The sequence below is a fragment of the Ictidomys tridecemlineatus genome, chromosome 3 (assembly GCF_052094955.1).
Source record: "Ictidomys tridecemlineatus isolate mIctTri1 chromosome 3, mIctTri1.hap1, whole genome shotgun sequence".
In the NCBI taxonomy this organism is placed as follows: Eukaryota; Metazoa; Chordata; class Mammalia; order Rodentia; family Sciuridae; genus Ictidomys; species Ictidomys tridecemlineatus.
Genome location: NC_135479.1, coordinates 63,062,852 through 63,082,708, shown reverse-complemented (window position 1 = coordinate 63,082,708; position 19,857 = coordinate 63,062,852). Strand labels below are relative to the sequence as shown.

The window sequence follows — 19,857 nt, the reverse complement described above, 5'->3', positions numbered from 1 at the left end:
CTCACACAATCCGAAACAGGTTAATGAAGGGCCTAGATTCCCATGGAGCATCCCAGGTCCTTCCCCTTCATTCTCTGAGCCATCAAGACAGGGGGAAGGACGACCCTTAGAAATGCTGGGAGCCAGAGTCGCGGACCGCGGTGCACACCTGTCATCCCAGAGACTCAGGAGGCTGAGGCAGGAGGATCACAAATTCAAGGCCAGCCCGGGCGACTTGGGGAGACCTCAGCAATTTAGCAAGACCCTGGTCTCAAATTTAAAAAAATGAAAAGGACTGGGGTTGTAGCTCAGTGGTTAAGACATACTGGGCTCCATCCCTGGTACTGAAAACCAAACAAGAAAAAGAGAAGGAACAACAGGTCCAAGTTGGGTTGTGCTGGCCGTGCGGAGCCCATGAGAGCGGCAGAGTCCCCCTAGGGGCTGCAGAGACTGTTGGGAGGGATCCTTGGGATAGACCAGGCACCCAGGCTCCCAGGCTGTGCGAAGCTTTGTGATCAAGGGCAGGAGCTGCCCTGGACGTCACTTCCCCAGGAGCTGGAGGTCAAGAGCCCTGAGCGTTTCTTTCTTGCTTGTTGTATGAAATCTAATGATGGACTGCTGCCTGCAGGCCCTGCCCTCTGGAAGTCATTGAAAGCAGCAGGAGGAAATTGGACAGGCACGGGGAAGGGGTCCTATGCTGGGTGCAGGTATAGAGGCCCAAGACACTACACACACATACACACTCAGGTGCAGCTCAGGAACAGGTATGAGATCTCAGCAAGCCCAGAACATAGAAGCCACCAAACCTACTGCCAGAAGGTGTCTTTTTTTTTTGCAAAGCAAGAGATGTCAGGGACCAGGCACAGAAAAGCCTTAAAGGCCAGTTGTATGAGTCAGGATGGGCTGAGGTGTGCTGCATAACAAATATCCCCCAAACACCAGCACCTTCACTCAGGGTTTATCCCTTACTTAGGCTATGTGTCTGTTTGGGGACATGGAAGATTATTCACTGAGGTCACCCAGGATCACAAACATATGGAACAACAGCCATCTGAAGTGCCTGCCTGTCACAAAGAGCCACAGACAGACAGACAGGTGTGTAGAACTTCCTCCCTGAAGCCGAACATGTCACCTCCTCGAATTATATCCATCAAAGAGGGCCACCTACATATTCTTAGATTCTCTGGGGAGTGGAAACAGGCATGCTGCTATTGGCTAGATAGAAGAGGAAAAACTTGATATTGACCCTGTGGGCCACGGGGGTTTTTATACTCTAAGCTAAGCAAGGAGGCTTGGAAGGGATTAGGTAGAGGAGAATTCTGTGTCATCTTTTAGGGGATTGAACCCGGGGCTTGGTGCCTGCTAAACTCTACTGCTGAGCTGCAGCCTCTGCCCATTTTGCTGTTTGACTTTTTCATGGTTGCATACAGAGAAGAGCTTGAATCATAAGTGAATGGCCCGGCTGGGGTTGTGGCTCAGCGGTAGAGCGCTCCCCTCTCACGGGCGGGACCCTGGGTTCGATCGTCAGCACCGCATGGAAATAAGTGAAATAAAGGTACCGTGTCCCACTACAGCTAAAAAATAAATGTATATATGTTTAAAAAGACCTTCTTTAAAAATAGATTAAAAGAAAAAAAAGAGAGAGAGAGAAGCCAAAAGAATCGGGTGGCTGCATTGTCCTTTATAAGTTGATTATATTTCGGAGATTTGTTTAGGAACAGAAAGCTGACACAGTTTTTTATATATGTGTGTGCTAAACCTTCCCCTCACAGGAAGGGGACACACCGAAGACCCCCCGAGTGTGGCTGAACAGATAGAGCCACACACCCTACACTCCCTACGTTTTCCTTACACACCCATTACCTACGATGTGAGTTTAACCCATAAATTAAGCCCAGGAAGAAATGAGCAATACCTCAGCCATGTTGCTCTAATAAAAAAAATCATTTTTAATTCCTCCTGAATTAAATTGACTTCTGGAATCTTCCTTTGGATACTTTTGGGCTGGGGTCAGCCATAGGTAACTAAAATCGTGGGGAGAGGGGAAACCACGGAGAAGGGAGAACTTCGCTGCCACCGGGTGTGTTTATCCGTTCTCCTTCTGAGGGACATTTGTTGGGATGGGAGGTCACAGTCTGAGGATCTGCTGAATAAACCTGCCACGGAAGGTTCTAGAACACGTTCTCTGGTGCCCGTGTGTGGCATTCCCATGCGAGGCGTGCTTGGAAGTGGATCTTCAACCTCAGACTCCAGAAACATCCTCCACAGGACTCGGGGGATCACCGTGGAGTGTGCAGCCCCAAATGGAAGCACGTAGGCCTTCCCGGGTGACTCACAGGGTGACATTCCAGCACATTCTAGCACCCAGGCAAGAGTGGCTATAAAATGCGAAGGCATACAGTTCGCATCCAAGAGCCTGTGTGAGGAGTACCCTCCCGAGTCTGAATCGGGGAAGACGAAAGTCCAGAGGGGGACCTTGGGCCAGGGAGTCTGGTGACCCTGGACTGGGGGCTGGTCCCCGCTGAGCTCCTGGCTTCCAGGCACACAGGACAAAGGGTCTCGGTGCCCTTGGCTGCCGGGGAGGGTGAGATTCTCCCTGTCCTGCTCTTGGTATTTCTTAAAAGAGGAGCCAACCGAAGGTACATACATCCCTTTGCCCAAAGTCAGGCCGGGAGAGCAGTGTGACTTCGGGCTGCCTCTGTTGGAGAACAGGACTGATTGGCAGCCACCTGGAATGAGCCAAGGAGTCCATGGTGGCTGTCAACTTGGGCTTCGTCACTGGGAAAGAGCTGGCTGCTTCCAAGCCTGGTTTGGAGACCGTCCTGCAGCCTCTGCTCCACCGGACCTTCCACGTGAACTTGACGCTGGGGCCACCAAGCTGCAACTTGCAACTGAGGCCAGATCCGGGGCTGGGCTGAGACCCTCAGGCTCGGCTGGTAGGAGGCGTGCCACCTCCTGAGCCCTTGAAGAGTGGCTGGGTTCTATCTCCAACGATGGAGGGCTGGTGACGGGGCCCGGTGGTAAGAGCGCTGGCTTGGCACGCGTCAGGGCCCGGGGTTCTATCCCGGGAACCACAAAAAGGGAAAACAAATACATGGAGGCCCAGTTGTTATTCTGGCTGGCCTCCTCCAGCCTTGTGTCTGGGGTGACCCAGGCATGGGTGGTCCCTGAGTGACCCCCACTCCCCCCAGCGCTGGAGAACTGGGCCAGGCTCTGACAGGCGGCGTCTGGGGAAGCCGGGGGAGATGCTGGAAGAAATGCATCTTGGTCGCAGACACATGCAGGGCTCTTTATGTAAATGGTTTCAGTGCCTAAGAGGAAGGAGAAAAATGAGGCTTTGATGCGAGCCGCCGCCTCTCAGCCGGGTGTGGTGTCACTCAGACGCGGCGTCCGGGGCCTGCTTCTATTAAGGAGCTGTCAGCTCTTCTCAGGCCAGGGACCCAGGGGGCTCTCTGGGTAGGAGGTGGCTTGGAGCTGTCTGCGGAATGCCAGGCGTCAGCGTGGGGGGCGGCTGTGCTGGGGGGACCTGGGCCCAGCCCACCTCCAGAGTGGGCGGAGGGGACTGTGGATGGATCCCCTGGACTCCACCCTGCCCTGTGCTGGGAAGTCGGATGAGCCCTTTGGGACTGGGACTCCCAGGAAGGACAGAGGGAGGTGGACATTACAGAGGGCAAGGGTCCCAGGCTGGGCAAGAGGTCAGTAGTACACACTGGGATACGCTTCCTAACAGGCCACCTCCCTGCCCGAGGGACTGGGAGGAAGGGAGAGCCCTGAGACCCTTGGCCCCCCGGGAAGCCCTGGGTGGAGTCCTTCTGCAGGGCCCCACAGTCCAGAGAGCCCACTTCCCCTCAGGGAGGGAACCCCAGGTCCCCCAGGCCCTAAGGAACCTTCTGGATCTGCAGATAAAAGAAGGGAAGGGAGTCGTGGACCAGGGCGGGCTTCGAGCCCGGAGTTCTGGGTCTTGGCGGATGTCTGATCCCCACATGGTATCTATGGCAACTCTCCATTAACCAGCATTTGTTTTCTACCAACTCCTTGTCCACATTCGTTCTAGGAAACTCAGAGCTGCTGACCTCTTTAAAAACCTCCCTGGATGGCTGGGGTGGAGGTCAGTGGTAGAGAGCTTGCTCAGCAGGTGCTCCACCCAGGGGGTCCAGTCCCCAGCACACCCCCACCCGAGACACACACCCCCCCACTGCATAAACACAGAGGAAAACCTCAAAGAAAAGAGAAATTATCTGTAGTCCCTCCGATGAGAAGACAAGACACTGATTTTTTTTGAACGTTTCTACCCCGTTTAACAAAATTGTGATTGAGTTGAACGTCTGCTTTTGCATCTGGACTCTTTTTGTTGTTGTTGTTGTTGTTGTGTATCTGATCGGGAACATTTGCCCAGAGATGGAAAGGCTGCTGGGGGCTGGGATTTGGAGGGCCGGCTGTGCTGTGTGATCTTACAAGGGTCAGTAGCCCTTTCTGAGCCTCCGTCTCTGCAAGAGATGGAGGGTGGTTTCTCAGGTTCCCACCAGGGGTCTCACTGTTCCAATCTTTGGCTCTCAGCAAAATCTGTGATTTTTTGCAGCAGGGTACACAGGGGACCAACCCTCCCACTGTTGGTGTGGCTCCGTGTGGGTGCTCGGAACATGTTTGGGGTTGGTTGGTTGTGTCATCCGTTGATTTTACGGATGCATTGTGCTTGGCACATAATCGGTGTTCAGCAAAGAGGAACCGTGGTTACTACTGGGATTACTGATACCTGGTATTGTCTATCAGTCGCAGGTATGACGTGAGCATCACCTGTTGAATTTCCTGCAGCACTCCGCAGAATTCCAGGACCTGGGGAACACTGCCAGGGACCCGCAGGTGCTCCCGTGACCTCCTCTAGCCATGGTGGTCTTCATGGGCTGCAACTGGGGTAGCTGCCCAGGGCCCACATTCAGAGACACCCTGTGCTTGTTTCAAATGCTACTGTCCCTGCCTCAGGGTTTTTAAGACTTCTTGAGTCAAGAGAAACATTTTGCAATGAAAGTTTGGTTCTGCAAATGATAAAGCTTCCCCACTCCTTTTTTTTACACCCCCAGTACTGAGGATTAAAGCCACGGCATCACACAGGCTAGGCAGGTAGGTCCCCTACCCCGGAGCTAAAATTCCAGGCCTTTTGATTTTTTTTTTTTTAATTTTGAGATACGGTCAAACTGAGGCTGGCCTTCAACTTAGGATCCTCCTGCCTCAGCCTCCCTAGCTGCTGCAGTTACAGGCAGGCACCACGGTTACCGGCTCTCCCTGCTCTTAACGATGGGACTGCTCACCCAGGTCCCACAGGACAGCCTGGCCTGGCACAGGCAGAGACGCTCCAGGGCTATCTGTGGGGTGCAGGCAGAACTGGGTGAGTCCCTGTTCAGAACAGGGACTGAAGCAGACAGGGCCCTGCCGGTCCCGGGGGCTGCCAGGCAACGGTGAGACTGTCACGTCGAGGAAGTCCTCTGCTTGGGGTGCCAGCCAGAGTGGGCAGGGCAGAGCGCGCCCCGCTGCGCTGCAGCCAGACACGCTGGGAAGACACAAAACGACTCAGGTGGGAACCGACCGAAGCCGAGCCAGAGAGCTCGGGCCTCCGAGTGCCAGGGAGAGGACCTTCCCCCCGGGGTGGTGGCCCAGCCGGCTCTAGAAGCTCCAGTGGGAGGCCTCTCTGCCCTGGGGCTCCGGCGGGCAGGGGAGGCCAGCTTGGACACCCTGCATCCATCCGTGAGCAGGAGAGAAGCTAGGACCAGGCCACGGAGGGTCCAGAGGGCCCAGGGGATGGTGCCAAGTTGGGAGAGATGAGACCACAGTAAAGGGGACTGAGGCCACATGTGCTGGGCAGGGAGAAGGCAGAGCCACCTCTGCGTGGACCCCCAGGTCAGCCATCGGCAAGGGGCCAATCCTCCCCCTCTGGGTCACCCCCCCCAAGGCAGGAAGTGCTGGGCCCCAGAGGAGAAGTGGACAGATAGGGCTGGTCCCCCTCCAAAGGAGAGGGGGATAGATCCAGGCTGATCTGTCAACCTTCCGTGTCAGCTTTTAGGAGACCAACTCTGGCCACTCCACTCACCCCTGTCCCCAGCCTGTGTCCCCAAGAGGATTGCCCCATGTGACCGGTGGGGCAGCCGAGGCTCTGAGGGGCACAGGGGGGTCCACCTGGCAGGAAACCAGGCTCATCCAGGCGGGGAGGACGAGGGATCCGTGCAGAATCAAGGGAAAGGGCAGGATGACCATTTGGATCTGCCGTGGGGAAGGAGGGTCAGGGGACCCAGGAGAGGAAAGGCTGGGGAGGCTGGAGATACAGAGGCGGTAGGTCTGGAGCCACAGAGAAGGGTCCAGCAGAGGGGAGAAGGGAGGTCTGGCCTCTAGGTCACCCAGAAAGGCCCTGGGAGGAGGTGCCAGAGGGCTCTGCTGGTCCCTCCAGGACCCCAGGTGCGCCCTCTCCTGTGGGGACCCGGGGGGGGGGGGACGAGACCTGTGACAGCAGGGAGTTGGCGTCAGGTGGGCCTGGGTCCCCACAGGGGCCATCCTGAGCCGAGGTCTCAGGACAAGGTCCCGGTCCCCCTGCCCAGAGGGGACATGCACTCTCTCTTGTAGGGCGGTGGGGCAGCCGGGCCTCAAGGACAAAGGCAGGCGGGGGCAGGGGAAGGAGCCTGTGGCTGGGAGCTTAATGGCCCCGAAAAAAAAAAACATAAAGCTGGAGAATTATGGGCAGACATAAACAGAGCTGTCAGGCATTAGCTGCAGGCAGACGGCTCAGCCGGGGAAGAGCTGCCGGCGCTGAGCTGGGATCCTTGCGTGTGCATAAAAAAGACAGAAGTTATAAAAGAAGAGAGATTAAGGAAGCTGCTGCCTCCACGCTTGGGCTCCCTGGCCAATTCCTTTCTCACGCCCTGGATGGCCGAACCCCGGCGCCCCCCCCCCCCACCGGCTACACACTGACCTCCCGGAGGCCGGGCCTTGAGGAGGCCTGGCTGGGGCAGAGGCCAGACCCCCGCCAGTAGCCAGAGGGGCCGGTGGGGTGGTGGGGGACTGGCAGAGAGGGGCGGGAGGTGAGGCCCGGGGAGGGAGGCGGCGCCAGCCCCGACGATTCATGGGCGGTCACACACCCTGCCATCTCCATTTCGCAGTGGCCGCTGATGTCATTAGCCAAGCACTAATGGGCTTAAATTTCACCTTAAACCATCCCACTGTCCTCGGCAGATGACAAACACCCCGCGCTCCACTCCCAGGAGCGGCTGAGCTGCCAGGCAGGCTGGGAGCCCTGGGCCGGCTGCACCTCTCCTGTCCTTCGCCCCCGCCCCCCCCCCACCACCACCAAGGAGGCTCCCAAGGACCCTGGGGATCGGGGACACTCAGAGCTTGTGGGGACGTCCTGGGGGGCATCTGAGGCAGCTGTGGAGGGCCTGGATGGTGTGGCATGAGAGACAGGGTCCCGGGCTCTGGTGACCCCTAAGTCTTCCAGCATCAAGGGGACAGCAACAGGGACCCTGGGTCCAAGGAACCACATGCCATGTTCCTACAAACCTCGGGGAGATGGTGTCCTGCCTAGGCTGGCCAACACAGCCCGTCCCTGCAGAGGGCCGGAATCCCACCCACCCATGCGTCCACTCAGGGGTTCCACCGACGTGTGGCCCAGGCTCCCTGGCTCGTGCACGTCGACCAAAAGCTTGACTCGCTGTTCTTTTGAGCGGGCGACCTCTCAGCAGAGTCTGGGAGACATGATCTCGGAGCACCGAGAGGGACCTAGGAGCCCCAGAGGGTTTTTTTTGTGGACCTGGGGCCCATCTGGTGACGAGGACAGGTGCCTCAGAGCAGGGCATGGGATAAAGACAGAGCGGAGGCCGGGGAAGGAGGAAACTCGGTCGGGCTGCCCCCGGGTTTCCCTGAGCATGTTTGCACACGCCCATGGCCACCACCCGCCGCCGCCGCCGCCTTTGTTTCCTCGCGAGGGGCAGGTGCCCAAGGAGCCGGCTGGGGTTGATCTGCCATCAAAACCAGCCTGTAGGGGGGCTGGCACACGGAGCCATCCCTTTCCCATGGGAACCTCACTCCCTTCCCAGCCCCCAGTGCCCGCCTTTCATCACCGCCCTGGGAGCGGGTGTTCCCACTGACACCCTGAGAGCCATGCCCAGGAGGTCCCAGCCAGAGGGAGGCCACAGCCGTGCAGCCCTCGGATGTCACATTCCCTGGGTCCCCACCACCCCCTGCAATCGGCGGGAGACGGAGGGGGTGTCCTCTCAGAACCCATGCTGTGTGGCCCCCTTGCCCTCTCTGGGCCTCAGACCTGCCACCCGTCTCCTAAGGGCGTTGAACTTGCCGGGCTCCACGCAGACTGCTAAGCGAGACTTGGGTGGGCGTGGCGGTGGATGTGCAGGTGGGTGGACGGATGGGGCGTGGGCTGCGGGGACCCTGGAGGTGCGAGCCGTGGGATTCTCTGTGCTCAGTGGGCCTCAGTGCCCTGCCTGGACCCTGGTCCTTGAGCTACTGTGGCTGGTGCAGAGGCTCCAGGGGAGCAGGAGTGGAGGCAGAGAGGCCCACCAGGCCGCTGGCCCCGAGTTCCACAGCCCAGGGATGCAGCGAGCTGAGCTCTTTGCACCCAAGATCCGTTCTGAGTAGCAGAGATGGGCCACGTTCAAGTCCAAATACGGCTTCTCACCAGGAAATCCCCTTTGCCGCCCGGGGCCTGGGGTGCGGTGTCTGTACCACGGGGACCGGGAGAAGCCACTTCTCCTGAGGGTACAGAGGATGCCCCAGAGAGGGCTTAAAGTCCCCCCACCTGAGCCAGGTGGTACACAGCCAGCTTCAGCAATGGCGAGGTGCTGAGCAACTCAGGGAGACCCTGTCTCTAAATAAATACAAAATGGGGCTGGGGATAGGGCTCGGGGGTCGAGTGCCCCTGAGGTCGATCCCTGGTACCAAAAAAAAAAAAAAAATCCTACCACCCAAAGAGAGGTGCTTCTGTCCCCCCCTCCTGCCACTGCGGACAGACCCCACTGGGGCCACACTGGGCCTTTCTCCCAAGGCCAAAGCTACTTTTGGAAACTGAATTTGAATCCTGCAAACCCGAGGCCCGAACGGACAGCCACCAATTATAATAATTATATGACGCCTCTGTATTTCCCTGACAGGGTGCTTCTGCCACTCAGAAGCTGTGTGATTTTTCGACCAGGATCTGAACTAGTCTCAGTGCCTGTGCCGTTTCGTCTGTCAGGTGGTTTATAATGTACAGACTGCTTCTTAGGGGAAGGCCTGGCTGACAACTGGCTATGAACCCGGTGAGGACAGGGCCTTTCTGTCTCCGTGTTTTCATTGCTTAGCCCTGTCACAGGCTCTTGGGTGGGTTAAGGAAACAGAGGCCCAGAGAAGTGGAGTGACTCACCTGAGGTCACACAGCAAGCCAGCATCAGGGCCTTGGGTACTCGATGTTCTTTCCAAAGACTCAGGAGACTCCGCTCTGGAAAAAGCCAGGGCGGAACAGAGAGAGCTTTCTGAATGCTGCTTCCACGGTCCCTGGGGCCGCAGGGGCTTCCAGCCAGTCGGCCAAGTCGGTTCCACCCAGAGTGCCAGCCAGGGAACACAGACGGCTGGACCCTGCTCGGGCCGTTGCCCGCCAGACCTCCGTGCCAGGACGGTACGTCCGCCCACCAGGGCAGTGACCAGCTGCTCCTTGGGCCCCTGGGGCCGGAGCCAGGTTTCTGTCACTTCCAAGGGGCTCCTGCTTTCCTGGCCCCACCTCCACCGCTAGTAAGGAGCAAGCAGGGATTTTCCTGACCTTTCCCACATTATTAAAAAAAAAAAAAAACTAAGTAGCAATATTTACCTTTTTAAAAGGATGGCTAACTCCTTGGCACCACCCACTCTGCCCAAGATCGCTCTAACTTTGCATATATCATCTCGGCTCATCCCCACGGCACCTCGGAGGGGACAGGACACCTGCCCAAGGTCCCAGGGCTCTGCAGTATGTCCGCGCTGTGTCCAAGTGGCAATTTGGACCTGGTCGGGAACCTCCTTGTCTTGGGGCTCACAACAACCTAGAATGACTTCTGCTTTTACACTCCATAACATGTGTCGCTTTGTTCAGATGACGGAAGGAAAGATATTGCTGGTGGAAATAGAGAGGAAGAGCCAGGCGGGTGGTGCACACCTGTAATTCCAGCAACTTGGGAGGCTGAGGCAGGAGGATCACGAGTTGGAGGCCAGCCTCAGCCACTGAGGGAGAACCTGTCTCAAAATAAAATAAAAAAAAAAATAAAATAAAAGGGGCTGGGGATGTAGCTCAATGATGGAGTATCTCTGGGTTCAATCTCCAGTACCACCAAAAGGAAAAGAGAGTAAGGTAATAGGTAAAACTAAGTTCCTTTGAGCGTTGGCCCCACACCCACCCAGGTTAGTTTCTTGCTGCTGTTCCCGAAGACTGTGCTGGTCCTCGTTACAGATTGGGAGGATAATCCTTATGGTGCCCACCGTGGGACACACAGGAGCTGGCTTATGTTGGCCACTGGGCCTCATCCCATTGTGCTGAGGAGGAGTCTGAGGCTGGCCCACTAGCCTGCCACCAGCCCACAGGGCAACGCACAGGCTGCACCTGACTGACAGGAGGCTTGCTCTTCAAACTCATGTAGCCCAAAGGGTGGATTTTAATTTTTTTTTAATACTTGGGATTGAACCCAGTGGTGCTGTACCATTGAGCTACATACCCAATACTTTTAATTCTTTTTTTTTTTTTTTTTTTTTTTTGGAGACAGTATCTAAATTGCAGAGACTGACCTCCAACTTGCAATCCTCCTGCCCCAGACTCCCAAGTAGCTGGGATTACAGGTGTGCACCACCAGACCCAGCCAAAGGGTTTTGTTCTTGGATCAGTTTTTAAATCTCTTAGCAGGTATTACACGTTCAGGGTCAAAGGAAATTTAATAACCAAATATATCGTCTTTTTTCTTTTTCTTTTGGTACCGAGGATTGAATCCAGGGGCGCTTAACCACTGGGCCATATCCCCAGCCCTTTGTGGTATTTTATTTAGAGACAGTCTCGCTGGGTTGCTAAGGGCCTCGATAAGTTGCTGAGGCTGGCTTTGAACTTGCAATCCTCCTGCCTCGGCCTCCCAAGTGCTGGGATGACGGGCATGAACCGCGGCTCCTGGTCCACACTGCCTTTTTTTATACACGCTGTGCACACTTTTTCTCCCCGGGGCTGGGGATGGAGCAAGGACCTTGAACTTGCTAGGCAAACGCTTCACCACTGAGCTACACCCTAAACCCTTCCTCCCTCTCTTTAAGCCCCCGCATATGGAATTTCCCAGATGTATTTCCCCCATCTCCCCCCCCCAACCCCCAGATGGACATTTAGGGGATCTCCAGTCTCTTGCTGCTGCGGATGATGCTACGGCCATTGGCCTTGTGCATATTGGGGCCATGTTGCCAGAAAGCTCTCCAAAGTGGCTGAGTCAACCTCTCCCCTCGTCCAGGAGACCAGGGCACCCTTTCCCCACGCCCTCCCCAACTAGACCAGTACCGTGCACTGTGTCTGCACCTGCTGAATGCCAAGGAAACCAAATGGGTCGTTTATTTCCCCTTATGACAGATCCAAGGGCTAGGCCTCTCTGGGGTAACTCGACCTAGGGGTTGGCCAAACGGGCCAGGTTGCAAAAGAGCCCCAAGTTCAGCTTCCACCTGTGTCAGACTCCAGGAAAATAATGCTACCCAGCTCATCCTCCATGCTGCGGAACCAGCCAAGGGTTCTCCTACGGGTTTCCAGAACAAGGCCAGTCCTGGGGTCAGGCCAAGTCAGCTCTGTACAGGAAGAGGCCCTCCCCTCCCTCCACTGGCTTCTTGCAAGGAAGAGAAGGACACTACAGCTAAATGCCGAGAGTGCTCCTCAGCCCGGGAAGGCACCACAGGAGAACTGCTATCTTTCTTTTTTCTTTTAGTCTGGGTGAGTCTGTTACCTCCAGGACTCCAGCCAGGGATGGGGTGGGGACCCAGCCCCTGGAGCTGATGCTGAGATCTCAGGAAAGGATTCAGGGAAGAGGGGTGCAGAAAACCATCGAGGGCAAAGGGTGGGACCCGCTTCCCCCCAGCTTCCCTCTGTACCAAGGGAATCGGATACCAAGTCTAAGGGCACTCCAGGTTTTGCCCAGGCCACTGCGGAAACCCGGCTCTGGGACAAAGCCAGGTCCTGAGGTTCCCGGGGACCGTCTTCTGACAGAACAGACCCCCATATCCCCTCCAGGAGCCCAGCTGCCAGGACGCAGCAGAACCCGGGGTCCCCTAGGACTGAGCTCTCACTTTGCCAGGTGCATCTCCCACGTGCCAGCTGCACGGGCCTGGAACTCGTGAGAACCTCAAGCCCTCCCTCACCACGCCTCAGATGTACGTTAGTGTCTGAGGGACACAGGGAAGACACCCGTCTACCCTGGGTTGGACAGACCTCCCATCCGGGTCCCAGAATGCCTTGCTAGCTCAAGACAAGAGATAAGACTTGACCCTCACTCCCATGACTGGGTGGCACTGGCCTGTGCTGAGTCTCTACCGGCTGTCAAGCATGGTGTCCCGTTTAGTCTCACGTTATGCCTGCGAGAGTCTGATGTTCGGAGGACTTTACAACTAAGGAAGCACAGAGCAGTTAAGTCAATGGCCCAAGGTCACCCAGCAGAGAGATGTGCAGGACTAGGATTTGAAGCTAGAGCTGTCCAGCCTCAGGTCCCAGTCAGTGTGGACACGGGGACATGATGACGTCCCTCACCCTCAAAGTTAACCCTCTTTCCCCCACGGTGAGCTCTCAGAATGAGCTGGCCTGGCCCTTGTAAATGAGACCTCTCTCTAGAGCACCCCACTCCCTGGAGAAGAGGCTTGGTATTCTCTATGCTGCGGAACCAGCCAAGGATTCTCCTACGAGTTTCCAGAACAAGGCAGTTCTGGGGGTCAGGCCAAGTCAGCTCTGTACAGCTGGAAGAGGCCCTCCCCACCCTCCCCACCCCCGCCACCCCAGATGCTGATTGATTGGAAGCCAGGGGGAGGGCGTTCTAGAAGGGTCTGGTGCCGTTGGAGGTAAGGCCAGGGAACGAGGGAACCGGTACACAGAATAGGAGTAGAAAGTATTGCATTCACCCCGAGAGGGAAGTGAGAGCGTGGTTCAGGACAGCCAGACGCCGGATCCGACGGTTACCCTCAGCCTCATTTTTACTCTTAAACACCTCCACGTCTCATGGCTGTTTGGAGACAGGGAAATCAGCCAGGTGTCCAACTCAGACAGCAGCTGAAAACCAAAGACAAATATTTTCCGTCCCGAGGAAAGCTTCTCAGGCAGTTAAGTCAATTGCCCAAGGAGCAGTGGCGGCTGGTGGCTCACCATCCCCAAAAGCTGGGGCTTCTGGGGCACCAGGCTACGTGCCTGGCGAGGGCTGGCCAGGATCCACGGGGCACGGGGTTGGGGTTGGACAGGGGGTGGGGGGGGGAGATTTGGAGCTGCAGCCAAAGCATGCCAGAAATGGGAGATTTCCCTTCCTGGTGATGAGGGCCACCAAGGGGACACTGTGGGGCCCAGCCGTCATCTAAAGATGGAGAACCCTTTAATATAAAAATTGGAGCTATTAGTCTGTTGTTGAGCAGAGAGAAGGATATAACTGCCCAAAGCCACGAGTCCTTAAATGAATTTGTAATTTATTCATCACATTAGCTGGGCGTGCTTGAAAAGTAGTGGTATGTGGCTCCGTGAGATTTATATTTGGTCCTAGAGATGAATAAATGAGACCCACGTGGACTGCAACCTCGTGTGGAGAACCTGCAGCCCCCCAGAGCCAAAACCCCTCTTGGGAACACCTCCTAGGGAGTTTGGCAAAGTGTGTGTGTGTAGGGGGGGCGTCCATGGTGATTGGTCATGGGATTTCTTTTTCCAATCCCCACTAACCCACTGATTCTGCCCTTTTTTTCCTCTCCAGAAAATCAGTTTTCTGAAATTTCCAAAGGTGGAAACATGTCTCCGTCCATAACTTGTGTCCTCAGCATTTATATGCATTGAAGGTCCCCAGGTTAGGTCCCCAGAGGCTGCTCACATCTGTGAGACGAGGTGTGACATCACCTCCTTGAAGGGCAGTTTGTGGCCTGGAAGTCAAGTCTCCCAAGGCAACTTGGACATAGGAGGGGCCAGACAGCATCAAGCCTTTGGGCTGCTGTGACACAGCCATGGGAAACCAAGAACTTCCCACATCTCAGGGAGGCCCCGAGCCCAGTGTCTGGCTGGCTGGGGTAAGGAGCCCCTTGAGAACCCCCACTCAGCCATTGGAAGACCCTGCCCGTGCTTAGGAGCCCTGTCCCCCCTCTTTCTTCCCTCTGGGACCTGCGTCACTCCACTCAGGCTGGGCCCTTGGAGCTGAAGCCACTAGTCCAAGGGTGTCACCAGGACAGCTGCTGTCCTGCATCTGTATTCCACATGCATCCTCACCCCTCCACCCCAGATGCTCCCAGCCCACCACCAGGCTTCTGACCTCTCTGCCTGAGCCCTCCCCTCCTCCCAGAAGCTCCCTTGGGCTGGAGGCCCGCCCCTGCCCCACCCCAAACCCCAGCCCTCAAGGCCCAGCCCAGCTAAGCCTCAGAGAGAGATCCATCTCAAGTTCCCAAAGAGGCTGCGTTCTTTCCTGCCACTAAGCCAGCAGCTCCTGGCAGCTGGAATGCCCTCCTTTCTTCTCGGCCCACCACTTCCTCCACTTTCCCTCCTCTGCTGCAGCGTGGTTACCCGACCTCCTTCAGGGAGGGAGGAGCTCCCGGGGCCCCCCAGCCCGTGGGTCTTCCGGATTGGGCACGGAGCAGTCTGGAAAATGTCAAAAGTGACTGAGGGATCCAGTCAAAGCCCCAGGGGGGTTTCTGGACTCAGCCACTCCTCTGCTGCCCACCTCCTTTGGAGGGAAGGGCTGGGGTTTGGGTGGGTGGCCTTCTGGAGAGCAGAGTAATGGGAGAGGACGTGAACTTCCTGTGGCCTGGTTCCCCCCCCCCCGAAGAAGGGGGTGGGGTCTGAGCTGGGGGCCTAGGGTGCCGGGCCTGCTGGCCAGGGGTGGTGGTGGGGGGGGGGTCCCACGGAGGGCGAGACTGAGCAGAGTGACAGAAGGAAGTAAACTACCTTCGATGAGGCCCTTCTGTGCGCCTAGGCACCTTCCCAGCCCCCTGGCACCTTCCCGACCCCCCCCCCTGGCACGGACATGTCGCCCTGGTGGGCTCTGCCTGGAAGTTGTTGGTATGGCAAGCCCGCTGCTGTTTAAATGATGTGTCTGTGTGTGTTTGGAGTGGCTCAGGGAGGGGGGGGTTAGAGGTGGGGGGACGGCAGAGCCCCACTTGGCGCCGCCGCTGCCCGAGAGTCCGCGCGTTGGGAGCTCCAGCTTCTACAGGACCCCAGAAGGGTGGGCGTTGGGGAGAGAAGGCCGAGAACCGAAGGGCCCCCCCGCCCGCGCCCCGGGCCGGCTGCCCCCTGTTAGCGGGAGGGAGAGCAGGAGCCGCCTCTCGCAGCCACTCTGCGCGCAGGGTGGGAGGGAGAGAGGGAGGCGAGGGGACGAGAGCGCCGGGCTCCCCGCCCCCATCCCACCCGGTTCCAATATTTCGCTGAAAGGCACGCGGCTCCTAATCGGTCCTTTCCAGGCTGAGATTTAGCCGCGCGATGCCCGCGCACGGGCGGGGGCCGCGGGCCGGGGGAGGCGCTCAGAGTCCGGAGCCGCCGAGCGAGGTGAGGAGCCCGCGTCCTCGGCTGGTGGAGCGGGCGGGCGGGCGCGCAAACCCGAGAGGCAGATATAGAAAGGGGGGCAGGTTAAAAATAACCCTCTCCGGCTGGGAAGCTCGCGCGCGCTCTCTCGCCTCGTTCGGTGCCAGAGGACTCCAGGGGAGGTGGCGTTGGGGAGGGCAGAGCGGGATTCCCCCTCCTCCGCTGCCGGGCGGGGTGCCCGCCTGCGCGCCGCGGCTGCACGTGTGCGGGGCCGCGCGCCCCGGCCCCCCTCAGCACCCGGCCGGTGGGCGCCCCCTCCCCAGGACCGGGCGCATCTGGCAGCGGCCCCCGCCCGCAGCCTTGCGTGGCTGGAGGGAAGCGCTCCATTATTCATTATTTACGAGCGTTAATAGGTTTGAGGCCAGGCGGGTGGGGGCTGGAGGCTAGGCGCAGAGGGGGCCCAGGCATTAGGGGAAGGGATGGGGAGCGAGGGGGAAGGGCAGGGGCGGGGACCGGGCTGCGGTGCCTGTCTGGAGGGAAAGGTCTCCACCTTGGGGCCTCCCCGGCAGTCTGGGCGCACCTCTCTGCCGGGTGCCGGGTCCAAGCGAGGTGCGGGGACGGAAGCTCGGGCCTTTGGTTTTTTGCCCCTCGGCCTCTGTCCTTCGCGTCCTCGCCCTTCCCGAGGCGTGGGGAGGGGGCTGTGGGCTGCACGCCCCGCCCTGCGCGCCCCTCGCCGCCGCCGCCGCGTCCCCGACGCAGCCCCGGCCTCATTTATCATCATCTTTGGTCAAGTGGAGTGTGCAAGGAACAGCTGCTTCACTCGGCTGACTTCCGAGGGAGGCTACAGCGGGAATCAGGGAGATGAATGATGGGGTCTGGGGGGGGTGCATAGCCCCCCGGGGTCTCCGCGCAGGCGGGAGGCAGTCGGCGAGCGTCCGGGGCCTCTGGCACCTCGTGGCGAGTACAGCGCCCCCTTCCTCTCCCGACGTTTCCAGTTACCTTGGATCAGGGACGGGGGCGCCCCAGGAGGGGACTGGGCGCGTGGTGGTGGTGGGGGGGGCGCCCTTCGCTGGCGGAGGACGGACGGGCGGGCGCGCTGCTGGCGGAGCCCGAGGTCGCCGTGACCTTGCTGGGGTCAGCGGGTTGGGCTGCGGAGGAGGCGGCGCGGTGTCTTTGGTGGCGCTTTCCGGATTGGCGCAGAGGCGGGGGGAAACAAGGCGAGGGCGGGCGGGCGGGGGTGTGAGGGTGGTGGTGATGGTGGGGGGGAACACAAATAGAAGGTGAAATTTTACCTGCCCCGGAGGGAGTCCTGCGGATTTTCTCCCGGCAGCGGCAGGCGCTCTGCCTTTGTCTTACACAGCTGAAACATCTGTTGCCGAGGGGCGGTGGGGTTGCAAACGGCCCCCACACACCCCGCGCCGCTCCCAGCCCCCCGCTTGGCCTTAGCAGGCTCCGCATTAACCCTGCCAGCGCTGGGCGCACGCCCCTGCCGCAGTCCGCGTCTCCGGTGGGGTGCTCCTGGACCTCAGTCCGGGAATGGGCCCTATGGTGGTGGTGGTGGTGGGGCGCCCGGTAGCCCTCCCTTTTCCTTGCCAAGGTGTCATGGCATCGATCGAGGGGGCGGTGGAGGAAAGGGTTAATGGCTTAGTCGCAGACCCTAATTGTCAGAGCCGGGCCCCGCTTCGTTTCAATTACCCTAAGTAGAGACTGAATGCGCAATTAACGAAGTCAGCTTGCCAACTGGAAAGCTGTCCCCGCTTTCACATTGAGCAGAATACTCCACCAGCTGACTTGGACCGAGCTATTTCCTCTCTCTCTTCTCTCTTCTCTCTCTCTCTCTCTCTCTCTCTCTCTCTCTCTCTCTCTCTCTCTCTCTCTCTCTCTCCCTCTCTCTCCCCTTCTCTCCCCCACCCCTTTCCAATCCCCTCCCTCTTTTTTCTCTCTCCTTAATAATAAAATTATACCAAGCAGTTCGCGGTGTGGCAGGCGGCCAGAAAAGCGTTTCTTTAAACGCCGCCGTCTCACAATTAGGCAGCAAGAGGATTTGACACGCCGTGGCGGCCTGACAGGCGGCTTCCTCCCCTGGGGGTTGGGAGGAGGGAGGGGGCACCAATTCCCCTGCTCCCCCAGGTGGAACCGGAGCTGGGGAGGGCTGGCACGCTGCTGCTGCGCCTCCCTGGCTGTCAGGATGCTGCAGCGAGGGGGTGTCGCAGGCAGCGAATGGAGGGGTAGTTCCACCCAAGCTGGGGGGAAGACAGCGCATTCCGTGACTGCTGTGGGAAACGGGCGGGGAGTTTAGGAGGAAGGCCCTGTTCTCTCTTTTGGGTTTGACTGACAGGCCAGCTACAGAGGAATTCGGCCCTGCTGGGCCTCCTGGATCAGACGCTGACCTTCTCTGGGCATCCATTAATCCCTCTGTGAAAAAAACAAGGGGAAAACTTGAAGATGGTGCTCTGCAGAAAGTGGCTTCCTCTGCTCTTCTCTGCTGGTCTTGGTGGCTGAGAGGAGTAAGGATCGCAGTGCATCTAAAACAAGCCCGGCACCTCTCTGTGACCTGGGCGACAGGCCAGGGTGCCCCCAAAGGCTCACAGGAGAGGGACAGCCAGGGAACTGCACCTAGGCAGCAGGTGACTGCCAGGGATCGGTGCCCTAAAGTTAGAGGACAGTGACAAGTGGCCGCAGTAGCAGGACCACCTGAGCTGGGGGGGGGGAGGGTAGAGAATTTGGCAGAGGTGGGAGGTAACTGCGGTGACCCACTTGCTCTCTGCCACCTCCCAGCCATTTCGGGCTGTGGCTTCACCCCTCTTTTGAGTGGGTAAGTCCTCTGGCCTCTCCACAGTCCCTGGGTGTCACTCCATCTGGAAGCTGTGGACCATGTGTCCACCTCAAGAGAGCATGGGCATGCCGCATCTTCCTGTGCGTCCTCAGCGCCCAGCTGGGTCCCCGTCCAGACTCCACAAGCCAATGAGTCCAGGCGCGCGCGAGGGCCTCGGGGGAGAGAAGGCGCGGACACTTCCCCTTCCCTTCCTGGCTGGCTGGCTGTTGCATGTGTCCTGGCCTCCAGTCCCCTCATCAGACCTCTCTCTGGACCTCCTCCTGTGGCTGTGGTGAGGTAGCACAGAGGCGGACAGGTCCCCATGCATCCTAACAATATTTGATAGGCAGTAACTCTGGTGACCAGAACAGAAAGCCCCTGCCCTGATCAGTCGACATTCCAGAGAGGGAGGTGCGTGGGAAACAGCTCATTGTGGCATTAATTATGTAATTACCGCTGTGATGAGTGTCACCGAGGAGCTGGGGTGGGGGGACCCAGGAGAGTGGGGGGCGGGGCTCTGCCCTCCTCAGGTGCAGGGCACTCGCCTTGCTCCAATCCAGTGCTTAACTGGGTCCTCCTGGACCCCCCAGGGCCAGGTGACATTCTGGGTGCGGCGCCTGCTCTCATCCCTTTCCGTTGAGCACCCACTCAGTGCCCACACCCCCAGCGCAACCAGGCCTCTGCCTTCACTAGTGCTCAGGCCTGCAGCCCTCGCTCTGCATTCGACACCTGGGAGCTTGTGACCAGGTACATACAGCCCGCAGCCAAGTTCCCTTGTTACTCTGGAGGGTTTAAAAAGAAAATAAAAAAGGCAGGTGTGATGACCTTGGCACAAACCTGTAATCCCAACGATGGGTGAGGCTGAGGCAGAAGGATCGCAAGTTCCAGTCTAAACCTGGACAACTTAGGGAGGCCCTGTTTCGAAACGAAAAATAAAAGGGCTAGGGATGTAGGTTTGTGGTGGAGTGTCCCAGAGTGTCCCCTGCGCTCAGTCCCCAGTACCACAAAAGAAATATAAATAAATAAAGTTTTTTACATTTTTAAAATGAAAGACATCCCTTTTTTATAAATTCCTGATTTCTGGCTTAAAGGGAAAAAACAGGCCTTCTGGCACCTGGGTTCCATTCCACACTGGAAGCAATCGGCTGGGCTGATGGGGGGCTCCTTACACACACACACACACACACACACACACACACACACACACCCCTGATTTGGCACCACGATCTCCAGCTCCCTGTGCCCACATCACTTAGGTGCACCCCCGTCTCCAGAGTTGTTTTATCCCTCCACCCTGTTGCTTGCTCTGGGTTTTTTTTTTAATAGGGTTAATGTGACATTTGGAGCATGAATCATTCAATAA

At 58.0% G+C, this 19,857-nt stretch overlaps 1 protein-coding gene and 1 long non-coding RNA gene across 10 annotated transcripts in view; one reads left to right on the top strand and one right to left on the bottom strand.

Annotated features, from left to right (window-relative positions):
• Rai1 (retinoic acid induced 1) overlaps positions 1–19,857 on the top strand; it is a 115,494-nt gene that overhangs the window by 74,204 nt on the left and 21,433 nt on the right. Inside the window, exon 1 of one of the 5 annotated variants that reach the window (XM_078043012.1) lies at positions 15,591–15,703. The exons of the other annotated variants lie outside the window; for them this stretch is intronic. The gene's annotated coding sequence lies outside the window, so the exon portion shown is untranslated. Of the gene's footprint in view, positions 1–15,590; positions 15,704–19,857 lie in introns of those variants that run through there. 5 annotated transcript variants of the gene reach the window in all.
• Positions 1,905–17,554, bottom strand: LOC144376201 (uncharacterized). 5 transcript variants are annotated; one of them, XR_013436416.1, is made up of 5 exons: positions 16,972–17,554; positions 16,679–16,827; positions 13,102–13,249; positions 6,062–10,215; positions 1,905–5,524 (listed from the first exon to the last, which is right to left on the bottom strand). It is a non-coding gene; the product is annotated as an uncharacterized LOC144376201 (long non-coding RNA). The 5 variants fall into 5 exon arrangements; XR_013436417.1 differs by having other exon boundaries at positions 1,905–9,448; positions 10,139–10,215; positions 16,972–17,550; XR_013436415.1 differs by having other exon boundaries at positions 1,905–8,724; positions 9,374–10,215; positions 16,972–17,549.